The sequence below is a fragment of the Macrobrachium rosenbergii genome, chromosome 53, assembly GCF_040412425.1.
Source record: "Macrobrachium rosenbergii isolate ZJJX-2024 chromosome 53, ASM4041242v1, whole genome shotgun sequence".
In the NCBI taxonomy this organism is placed as follows: domain Eukaryota; kingdom Metazoa; phylum Arthropoda; class Malacostraca; order Decapoda; family Palaemonidae; genus Macrobrachium; species Macrobrachium rosenbergii.
In genome coordinates, this window is record NC_089793.1 from 50,870,432 (window position 1) to 50,880,009 (window position 9,578).

Genomic DNA, 9,578 nt, shown 5'->3' on the forward strand with positions numbered 1-9,578 from the left:
CTAGTCTTCTATCTGAAGTACCGTTTTTCTCCTCATTGGAGATTTAGCTACAGATGAGAAGCTGCTTCAGTCTTGCTGTCCCAGGGAACTGTTCCTGGGTGGCATGTGACTCTTATTTAGGGTTCCTGTTCTGTGTTCTCACAAGAGTCGTGGTGGTTGAAGGACTGTGGTTGGCAGCAACTTGAATTTTGGAATTGATACTTTGCTGGTTGTTTGCCTTATCTTCAATTGGTGAAGTATTTAATTTCGTAGCCTTTTGGCATAATTAAGATAGTTAGGCGAATTTTGATCATTGATTGATGACTCTCTGCCCATTTTTTGCAATACTAGACTAACTAAAGAATCTTATGCTGACACTGTTTGTATTCCGTGTAGGGGACAAACATGTTCAGTAGATTTACGTTGTGAGGAGTATAATGACTGGGATATCAAGAAGTGGAAGACTTTAGATGCACATCTCAAGAAACTAGCTAGAGATAGGAAGAGGAAAACTATTGCTAGGGAATCTAGTAAAGCTTTAGCTAGTCAGGATTCATCCACTAAGTCGGATGCGATTGCTCCTGTAATTTCTTCCGATCTCATTCCATCTCCTCCACCTGTGAAACCCTCTCCTTCACCTGGCGGTCACATTTCCGACCCCAACACCATCGCCAGTCCGGAGTCGAAAATAGTGCAGTGGTAGTGGAGGAGGTGGCTTTTCGGCCCGCCAATTCTCCTAGGCCAAGGTCCCCGACATACTCCCCAGCACCTGGGAGGAGGAGTTAAACTGGCAGCCTAAGGGAGGTCAGTGGGGTCTGCCCCCGAGCAGTCGCCCCCTCGGTTCAGTCTGTTGATGAATCCTAGACTGCAACCAAAGGCCATTGGAAAGGCCTTCAAGTGAGTGCTCACGGTATGTCCTCAAGCTCTGAAGATTTTAGTCCCAGGCGCACATGGCACTATGCGGACAAGTCATGTCTGCCAAAGCGGCATGCAGTGGAGTTTGAGATTTCTTCCCCTGTTCCTTGTAAGAAGGGCAAGGATTCAGCGTGCCCATCGTGTAGTCACTAGGATACCCTGGAACAATGCTCTTCTGCTTCTTCTGACGACGGTCGTAAATTGGCGTCTAAGGGCTTTGTGGCGCGGAGACGTTAGTCGTCGAATAAAGGAGCTACTGCATCAGGAGTTGCGCACCCAGCACCTTCTTCTCTACAATCAGCACCAGCAACTAGCATCGAAGCCCCCAAACTCCCATTTGCGGTTGGGTTGAGTGCCCACTGGTGCCCGTTCACCAGCAAGTTTCGCTACTGGTTCCCATCTCCACAGCGCCCATTGGCGCCCGCTCCTCCACCGCTTCTTAGCAGTGTCATCTCGGACATTGTTCCTCTTCCAGTTGACCCGATTCAGAGCAAACTGGATAATATTCTCAGTTGTTCCAACAATATACAAACCCTCGGTCCTTTACACTAGGAATTACTTTCAGCGTAGGCTGGAAACGGCCGTTGAACTTTCGAACAAGGTGGTTAGGCAGTTAACTACCGTCCAGGAGGTGGGAGTACCGCCTGCCCGGATGTAAACATTCCAATTGTTCCGACACAATATACAAACCCTTGGTCCTTTACACTAGGAATTACTTTCAGCGTAGGGTGGAAACGGCTGTTGAACTTTCGAACAAGGTGGTTAGGCAGTTAACTACCGTCCAAGTGGGAGTAGCGCCTGCCCGAATGTAAACATTCCAATTTGTTTTTGGCCGTCGTAGAATGCAGATGTTCTTCGCTCTCTGCCTGACTGCCCTTCAAATTTCCCGGTGGGATTTTTCCTTACTTTTGCTTTATCATGAATGTTGATAAGCCTTCTAAGCCCTCCTATCCCCAGCGTGTGTGTCCTGGGGTGGGAGGCAAAAGATGTAATACTTTTCGATCTAGCGTCGACACAGACCCACACGCCCTCTGCCCAACCTGCAGGGGGCATGTGTGTTCGCATGATGCTCCTTGTACTGAGTGTTGTGCCTGGTCTCTGGTCTCCCGAGCAATGGAATAGGTTCGAAGGGAGGAGACGCTACCATCCGAAGCCCGCCAAGGAGTCGTCGGAGGGTAACACACCCCCAACGACTCCAGTGGTGGCTAATCCATCGGAATTGTTCCTCCCTCCCTGTGAACTTCCCCTGCTTGCTCTCTCTCCCTCGGGTGAGGACTCCCCTTCCCTTTCTTCATTCGTTTCATCGGGTGTGGAAGGATGAGGGGGAGCGGTTGCTCAGGACATCCTCTCGGGTGCTTCCCATCACTCTGGGGGCGAATTTTTTCCCCTGGAGCGAGTGGAGGCTACCCATTTTGACCCAACTGTATCCTTAGGTTTGGGGGTGGAAGGGCCTTCCATGGACCAGGTATCTTAATTATCTTCTGCGTGGCTACACCTGGGTCTACCTGGCGTTCCGTCACTGGAGGGCCTGGTGTCCCACTTGTCTGGCGCTCCAGTGACAACCCACTCGGCTACTGCTTCCACCACCACGACTGTCACCATGTCAGCGTTTGGGAAGCTACCTGTGACAGTGGCTTCACATCTTGACACCCAGATCTCTGCCGCCCCTGCCACTCACCATCCTGTACCGCTGCCCCCTGGGTTCCTGGCCCCGCTATCTCGACCTGGTCCTTCACATATGGTGACGTCGTCGGTACCATACGTATCTACACCTGCTCCAGTTGCTGGCCCTGGCTCGCTCATAGCAATGGTCCCGGCTCCTCAGCCCGGCCTGGCTGCTCGCGCGCCACCCAAGCCTTCGACCCTGGCTCCTCCACTGGACATTCCTGGCTTCCGCGCTAATGTTTCTGCCCCAGCAACTGCTGGCCCGAGCACCGTCTATGCTGCCCGGGTTGCACCTGCTGCTGTGACCCCCCTGGTTGCTCCTGAGTCTTCGGCTGCTCCTGCATGGTTTGGGGACCTGACCTCGATCCTGAGGAAGGTGGCGAAGAAGAAGTCAAAGAAGAGAACGCGGAAGGTGTTGTTGTCTTCGTTGTCGCCTTTGTCTTCGTCTGCTGCCTCTTCTTCCTCTTCTCCTTCTGAGGCTACCCAGCCAAAGAAGAAGCAGCCTACCTTTACCCCCCCCCGAAGAGGTCTCGCACCGAGCCTCTAAGGGACTGCCTCCTTCCACAGGGAAGGCAGTGGGATCTCTCGCTGGCTCTTCCCTATCCACGGATCAGGGAACCGCTGCCCTGGCTCCCGGGTCAGTCGCACGGGAGCCAAGGGCTGGCAGGCCACAGTCCGCACTCCCCCTGCTGCGCCGAAGAAGCCTGCTTCTAAGGCCAGCGGGTCCACGTCGGACACCCACTCGCGAGTCACTCCGAGTACCCAGGTTTCCAGGGAGACTATATACTCCAGTCTGGTATACGGGAGAAACCTCTCTGACAGACTCAGGCACAGGGGAGAAAGAGTCCGACATGCAGGTGCCCGACTCTTCCTGCTGGTACTTCTGCGAGTGCCAAGCCAGGTTCCCAGGAAGGAACAGGTCCCTTGAGTCCGGACACCTGGAGAAGCAAAGAAGAGGTCCCCTGCTCAGTCTTCCCAAGAGGTTACAGCCTGAAGAAGAATGGGGCGCTTTCTGAAGAGGACAAATCACAAGTTTCGCCAGCCAGCCACGCTGGGGATTCCTCCCAGTCCCCGGCCATGTCCGCGTGGCCAGCCTGGCTCGAGGGAGACGAGTGCGGCTCGATTTCAGCTTGGCTCCGGCTCGAAACTGCTTCGCCCTGGCGAAAGTGCTCTCCTCAGGAAAGCTTCGCCTAGGCAAAGTGCTCTGACCGAGGGCTGCCATCACCACTGTGGCGTGGTGATTGCTCCCGGCCCACTGCCCTTTTTGGTTCTGCCAGCAAGGCCAGTGGGAGTGCCCGATCCTCCTTGCCTGTCCCCTCTACCTCCTGGGCTCCTTCCAGGGCGCACGGGTCGGACAGGAGGAACCCTGAGTTGTCTCTCCCAGAGTTCTGACTCGGGCAAACGTCATAGCTTGGTCCTCTGTTCGACCAGGTCTTATTAACTCGTGGTGCAGAAAGGATCATGGGGTCTGCCGAGGTTCTCCCTCCTGCAGGGAGAGCATAGTAGATCGGGAGGACCGCACCCTGGAAGGACTCGAGGGTCCTCTCCCCCAGGGTGTGGACACCAGTGAGATACAGAGGACGTTTGCTGATGTTACCTGATTTGTCAGCACAAGACCTTGGGAAGGGACCACGGCCTCATCTGTGGATCATCCATCGCGCCTTGAATCCTACTGGGGACCCAAGAAGGAACCCAAGGCTTCGGTGGGACTGCTGTGGTCCACTCTTGCCGAGGGGGTCCTCGATCAAGTGAATGTTCTTGTGTCTGGGCAAGACAATTCGCTCAGATCGAACCGCTTGGACAAGCTTCTTCCCCCTCCTCTGCCTTGCCAGAAGCACTTCTACTCTCCGTTGGAGAGGGCATTGCCACCTAAACAGGTTGACCTGGACCTGGTTCGCCTGGATCCAGGTCTTACGTTGCAGCAACTTACTGCAGAGAGCATCTCCCTCTCTCAGCAAGAAGCCGCAACCCTAGAAGCCACCGCCATGGCAGCCTTCCAGGCAGTCTCCTGGCTGGATCTGTGGTCCTTCACAGTATCCAAGGTGGCTGCTTCCTCAGGCGCTATCGTACCCGGGAGGACTCTGCTTTGGGAGACTTTGCCAGTCTGGGGCAGGGCCATTTCTTACCTTGCCCACCAGACGGCAAACCTGTGGGCAAACCTGGTCCTAAAGAGAAGGGACGCCATTTCTCTCTCACTTCTCCAGGTCTGTAGGGCCCGAGTCAGCAATGACCCTGTGGAATGGACCGTTGCTGGGTTCCGCCTCTCTCTTCCCTAGGGAGTTGGTGGACGCTGCGGTGGATAAGCGCCGGGCCGATGAAAGTGACCGGCTTGTCCACCAGGCAGTGGCCAAGACCTCTGGGTCTTCGCGTCCCACTGTGGCCAGGCCTTCGGGTCAGGCTAGCACTTCCTTGACCCATAAGAAGTCCCAGTCTTGAAGGGGTCCTGGAAAAACACCCAGCCTTCTTCTTCCTGTAGAAAGAGGGGGTCTTCCAGCCCCTTTCAGACCTTTCCAGTCCGGAAAAGGGGGCAAGGGAAGAAGAAGAAGGGGAAACACTAGGGGCAGTGCCTCCAAATGCTGCTGGTGGGGGGGGTGCCTGTTGAGCCATTGGGCAACATGGCAGCAACATGGAGCTGAGACCTGGATAGTGGATGTCCTTCGGGAGGGATATCTACTACCCTTCGAGTCTCGGCCTCCCCTCACCTACTCTGGTCCATTTCCTTACATACGTAGAAGGAACTCCGAGGGACTGCGCACTACAGCAAGAAGTGCAAGCCTTGCTGAGCAAGGGTGCTGTGGAAGTCATGTTGGACCAGTCTCCAGGCTTTTACAGCCTTGTCTTTTCATGAGAGAGCCAGGGGATGGAGACCAGTCCAAGACCTCTCTTTTGAATCGATTGCTGCCAGACTCAGTGGTGTTGATGATGGAAACGCCGATGGTGCTTGCATTCCATCAGGAGTGTCGACTTCATGCTTATCAATTGGACTTGAAGGATGCATATTTTCAAATACCCATTCATCCGCTGTCTGCCAGGTACCTCTGCCATCCAAGGGAGACGGTCTTCCAATTCAGGGCCTTGCTTTGGGCTCTTGACCGCTCCTCACCCAGTTCACGAGAGTTTCTCTTGTGTCAGCTTGGGCCCACTGCCATGGTATACATCTGTTGAGGTATCTCGACGACTGGCTCAGGTCCTGGCGAGCTTCTCGCTCGCTGTTGGACAGGACAGGGATCGACTCGAGTTTTTTTGCAATCTTGGGATGATGGTGAACCTCAAGAAATCAGATCTCACCCCAAGCAGAGGATAAAGCACCTGGGCATGCTGATTTGGTGGCAGCGAAAGTCTTTCCCTCGGACTCTAGTATCAGCAGGTTCAAGCAGGCAGCACATTCCTGTTCCTGTCCACTGACAGGAGCAGCCAGCCTGGCAATGGCAAGTCATCCAGGGTCACCTGTGTCTTGGATGGCTCAGACCTCATGGGTCCAGCTTCATCTGCAGTCTCTACAATGGAGACTAAAGGATTATTGGTCCCAGCCCAAGACCCCCAGTCCTTTCTCATCCCCCTCTTTCCAAGGAGGTGAAGAGGACCTTAGACAGTGGATGGACAACAGGAACCTCTTGATAGGAGTATCCCTGCATACCTTTCTCTTGACATGCTGCTGTTCTCAGACACAGACCATGGGATGGGGCGCACACCTGGAGGAGTTGCTGAAAGGGGGAGTGTGGCACCAAGATGACAAGCACCTTCACATCAACATCTGGAACTCAATGGGCCTTCCTGGCTCTCCAAGAGTTCCAGGATCGAGTGATGGGACACTCCTGGAAATTACTGATGAGCGACAACACCATGGGTAGTGGCATATGTCAACAAGCAGGTGGGGTCTCAGTGTCCCTCCCGCTCCAATGCAGGTGTAGAGTGGGATGGGGATCTACGCATTTTGTTAGAGCTGTCAGCAAAGACATCAGAGGCAAGAGGAATATGTTGGCGACAAGCTCAGTCACCAGAATCCCCTCCCTAGGGACGAATGGTCCCTTCACAGGAAGACATGGAAAGGCTATTCTGTCCTGTGGGGCTGCAGCCATCGATCTGTTCGCCATCCCGGCACAACAGTGTCCAGGTCTTTCTCCATTCTTAGCCGGACCCTGGTTCAAGGAAGAGGTTCCAGCAACAAGGGACAACCTTCACGTTAGACGGATGAGAGCATTCCTCCGTTCTGTTTGATTCTCTGAGTCATGGTTCAGAGAGCATTGATGATCACCAATTTCAGAATGATTCTGGTGGCACCCAAAATGGAAAGCTGGCTGTTTGGTATCCCGACCTGAGCTCTCCTCTCAGAGGCATTGCTGAGAGAGATCCCCTTGGCCCAACTTCTTTGTCAACCCCTGTGGGCAATCCACCAGGCAGTGCGGTTCCTTGTCTTCATGGCTGAGGTTTCCACCATCTCCTTGAGCTTCAAGAGGTTTTTAATTTACCCAGAGCAAAAGAGACAGGCATATCTCAGAAGATCCATGTGGCAGTGGTATACCAGGGAAAGTGGTCCTCCTTCTCTTGGTTGGTGTTTTTGATGCAGGCATCTCTGTGGTCGGAGCTACTATTCAGCAGTCGCAGGGCTTCCTCGTCATTCTTTCGCTGAGAGAAGCTTCTCTATTTTCAGGCTGTTAAAAAAGCCGGACTTCCCTAGTCTTGGGAGGAAGCTGACAATAAGACAAACCATCTCTTCCTCCTTCGAGATTTCCCTACTGATGAGAATTTTTAAGGTTTGCCCACCCAGGGATCTGAGATGAAATGCGTGGGATGTGATTCATTCTAAGGAGCCTGACTCATGCACCGCATTTGAGCCTTTGAGAGAGTCATCAGACAGGATCTGACCCTCAAGACCCATCTTAACAGCTGGCCCTGGCATGGGCGAAGAGAGTTAGGGAACTGCACGGGCTTTCCTTCAATGTAAAACACTCAAGGGGATGGTTTTAGTTTGTTTCCGATTTCATCCCGGATTTTATAGCGAAGACTCAAGAATCCTTCTGTCCCTGATGCACATGAGTCCTTCAAGATCCTTCTCCTAGAGGACTTTGTAGTAATGAACCAGGCAGAGATGCTAGTGTGTCCTGTAAGAGTGCTGGGGGCGCTATCTGAAGAGGACTGACCAGCGACCTCCAGCCTGGGTGTTGACAACTCTTCATTAGCACTGGCTCGACCAAGAAAGAAGTGTCCAAGAACACCATCTCTTTCTGGCTTGTGAGACAATAAGGTTTGTATTCTGCTGCAGGAGAAGATGACAGAAGTGCACGCATTTTGAGAGCTCACAGGTCCCGAGCATTGGTCCATCCCTCACATTCTGGAAGAACATAGCAGTTGTTCTCCAGGTGCTGAAGGCGGGTGTGTGGTCCCAACAGACCACCTTCACCTCCTTTTACCTCGGATGTTGACACAAGTCCTTGGACAATTTTTTCCTTGGGTCCTGTGGTGGCTGCTCAACAAGTGATGTGTAGCTTATCCAGCTCCCTCTAACAGGACAGGTTGCATCTCGCCAAAGGACCTCAGGTTTGTGACTGGGAGAATGAATGTTGATTGACTGGCCTCTCTGGTTTCTCCCCATCTTGGCTCTCTTCCCACGGGCAGGGAGCGGACGTGCCGTTACATGCTGGATCTGGAGAATGTCAGTGCAGGTAAGCACTCAATGGGAGCTCCTGTTCTATTTTCACGTTCAGGTTAATAGAACAAACTCCTTTTTTGCAAAGGGGGAAAGGAGGCCATGACTTAAGGCAAACCCAATGCTTGTGATTGCCTTTTGTCATCCAGACTCCAAGTTCTTCCTAGCCTACTTTGCATGAACAGGACGTTTCCTCTTTTTGCAAAAGGACCCAGAAGTCTGACAGTTGATCCTCATTTCTTACAACCCAATCATTTTGTCAGAGGCAGTTTTTCCTTCCTCACTCTTCAACCAGGAAGGGAAATCAAGGTGTGGTGAACTCCAGTCAGTTCAAGAGACTCAATCAGATTCCTCCCTCCAACCAGTGAGTCTTCCCAATGTAAAGGACTGAGGGTTTGTATATCATGTCCATGGACATCCCCAATTTTAAAAGTAATTGTATTTTTCCTAACTATACAAACCTGAAAGGGTCCTTTACATTTCATGCCCACCTCATGCCACCCTCAATCTGATACCTGGGCCGAAAGGCAAATTGAATTTTACATCCGCAGGCTGTATTCCCGCCTCCCAGACGTAGTTAACTGCCTAACCACCTTGTTTGAAAAGTTCAACGCTATTTTCAGCCTACGCTGAAAGTAATTCCTAATGTAAAGAAACTCAGGTTTGTATAGTTAGGAAAATACAATTTACTTTCAAAAATTGTGATTTTTTTTCAGAAGGCTCCTCCTACAGCTCAGACGACAGCGGACTTAGAAGGATGTCTCTTCTGAGGAAGAGGTTTTCCTTGAGCAAGATGTCCTTTCAATCAGCGCTTTGGCTGTTTGTTCCTATAGCGACTTATCCAACAGGTTTTGCCAGCTACTCCCTCCGTTTTTGACTTTTTATGGATCTTTACTCAACAAGTTCATAACTGGTTCTTTGAAATTACTGAATTTGGTTCTTTCCTTCAGTTAAAGTGGAAGGCACTGGATGAAGTAGAAGGGTGGCTTTCTGAGGAGGGAACAAGACAAAGCAATTTTTGTTTCCCACCTTCCAACTTATCTTCTGAGCTTTAGGTTTTATATGATTTGAGGCTCCTTCCTGAGAGTCTCGGCCTCCCTCAGGGAGACTTATGAGCCTTATTTCTGACTCAGCTTGGAGATCAGCATTCTCCTCTAATCCGCAATCCTGTCAGATTTAATTGACAGCTTACTCTCCAGTGCTTCAGAGATTTGCTGCTCTCTTACTGAGAAGTGGAATCCCTTGATCTGAAAGAGGCTATAGAGCTGTAGAGACATTCATTTCCAGGATTCTACAACTGTCTCTGGGGTTTGCTTCATCGGGGGCTGGGACCAGTTTTTGTATATAAGTGCTCTAAATGTCTTTGTCAAAA